Below are 2,533 nucleotides of genomic sequence, written 5' to 3' on the forward strand. Positions count from 1 at the left end.
CTACTTTCCAACGCAACTGAGAGGGCGCCAATTGGGTCAAAATCCAACAGCATCTGCAGTCCTTTCTTAGCCTCTGAATCAGATTTTTGCTCAGGTCCCTCAATTTCAACCAGAAAATAACTGAAATTACTGAAAAACACACAAACTCATAGTAATGTCCAAAAATGTGATTTTTGCATAAAAACTAATAAAAATATAATAAAAACTAATTAAAACATACTAAAAACTACCTAAAAATAATGCCAAAAAGCGTATAAATTATCCGCTCATCACATAGCAAATTTCATTTTATTTTTGTATCTCGATTGATAAAGAGAAATTTATTTTTGCGTTTTGCTTGGGAAATAATTAGAGTATGCATATATATGATGTGTAGCTTTAGAAAATGATATGATGCTCATTTACTCTTTCTCACGTTCTGTTTTCCCTCTATTTACTCATTGAATGAAAAATTGCAGGTTGTTAAAAATGTTGCTTCTCAATCATTGGAAGTGAAGAAGCTCATGTACTTGTACCTCCTTCATTATGCTGAAAAGTATGTACATGTAATCAGCCTATAACTCCGATGTTTATAGCATATTTGGATGGTCGCTTACCTTTTTGTCATTCTATTTCTTCTCAGGGTTTATTTAGTGAGGGCTGTATTTGTTGTTTATGTCTTATGAATCGTTTAAATGTAATTATTAGTCTTCTGCACATTTGATCATTATACTAGAAAAATGTCCTATTGACCCTCAAGTAGTTATACCCCAGTTTCATGAGCTGTAGTATTATAGAATGTTAAATTTTGTTAGATAATGAATTATTGTTATGAGGCCATCATTCTCTTGTTTTTTCTGTTTCATTCTTTATGTGTCCAAATGAAAAATAGCTATCAATTAATTGTTTCCAGAAGGACCTAGGGGACATAAATCTATTGGTCCGGGCATGGGCACTTCATGCCATGGCAGGAATTCGCCTTCATGTAATTGCACCTCTTGTTCTTGTTGCGGTGGGAAAATGTGTTTAATCAGGTCAGGTTCTGAAAGTGGACTGAGGATTTTTCAATATGAGAGGCATGTTATTTTACTCATAATGTGTTGTTTCATAACAGGATATAACTAATCAAGTCGCTGCTTATATGAGGGATCGCAGTAGAATGATCAAACAGATGCGGTTGAGAAAATCTGCCAGTAGAATTTTTTGAGACAGTTGATCCTAATTCATCTTGTAAAACATTTTGTGGCTGAAAATCTTCACATATAGCTCTTTTGCTGCCAGTGTTTTTAATTTCCTGGCTGAATATTATGCCCTTAAACTCTGTTCTTTAATAGTGTACGTCAAATACCTCATTTTCTGTTATTTCTCTTTTATAGAGACAGCATTTTATGCATTGAAGAGAATGCAAAAAAAGAAACGAAAAATTGTTGATCGCCGTGCCTCAAAAAGCCGCAAGATAAGGTATCAAGAGACTGCCAATACTTTTGAGTTTCTTTCCCTGGGTGTTTCTTTCATCATATTAACTGAACAAGCTTTTGAATGATTTGATGTTGAAGGTATAATGCTCATGAAAAGATAGTAAACTTTATGGCCCCTCAACCGATGAATCTTCCTCCTAAGGATCCAAAGTTATTTGAGAATTTGTTCGGATTGAAGACTCAAAGATCATCTACTGCAGCCTCATAATCATGGTTGGCAAACAGAAACATATGTTGTATCAATTTTCCAACACTACCAAAGGAAATTTAATTTCTTGCCCGTGCAGGCCAAAATTTTGCTCTATGTACTCCATATCTATTCAGGATAGATGTGCCTAAGAGATTTTGATTAATTTAAGCTAGCTTATGTTGTTTTCGACGTCCACACATTTAAGAAGGAACAACATTACATAGCCATAGAAATCTACATTTTTGAATAAATATACATTATTGTGAAATATTAAACAAAAAATTATTTGTTTAACACGGTAAAAACGACGGTTAAAACTACATTTCTAAACGATAAAAAATGTCACTTCATACGGTAAAAATGGCGGTTTGTAATTGCCATTTTAAACAACATGAAAAGTCATTTTAACACAGTAAAAACGGCGGTTTTAAACGTCGTTTTAACCAATAAAAATACCACTGTCAGGGTAAAAATGGCAGTTTAAAATGCCATTTTAACCAACCAAAAATGCCGTTTCAACTTGGTAAAAATGGCGGTTTCAAACTCCATTTTAACCAACCAAAAATGCCGTTTTACCCTTGAAATAACGGTGGTTTGAACCTCCGTTTTAACCAACCAAAGAACCACCGTTTTACTTGGAAATAACGGCAGTTCAAACCGCCGTTTTAACCCAGAAAATTGTGGCGGTTTTCTGAAAACCACCGTAATAACCAGAATGGCACCCAGAATTACGTCACTTCCTAAAACCGCCGTTCTTGGTAATAATGGCGGTTCAAACCGCCGTAAATACCCAAAAAAACCGCCGTTTTAACCAAAAGTTTTTGTAGTGTAGGATTAGGTGGACACTCAAGCTAATCAAAGAACTAATTCTTTAAGTCCACTTAAC

The 2,533-nt window shown here is 34.5% G+C and overlaps 1 long non-coding RNA gene across 1 annotated transcript; it reads left to right on the top strand.

Annotated features, from left to right (window-relative positions):
* LOC110264018 lies at positions 1,267 to 1,833 on the top strand. Its single transcript, XR_002349748.1, has 2 exons — positions 1,267 to 1,440; positions 1,536 to 1,833. It is a non-coding gene; the product is annotated as an uncharacterized LOC110264018 (long non-coding RNA).

Source organism: Arachis ipaensis, chromosome B06, assembly GCF_000816755.2.
Source record: "Arachis ipaensis cultivar K30076 chromosome B06, Araip1.1, whole genome shotgun sequence".
Lineage (NCBI taxonomy): Eukaryota > Viridiplantae > Streptophyta > Magnoliopsida > Fabales > Fabaceae > Arachis > Arachis ipaensis.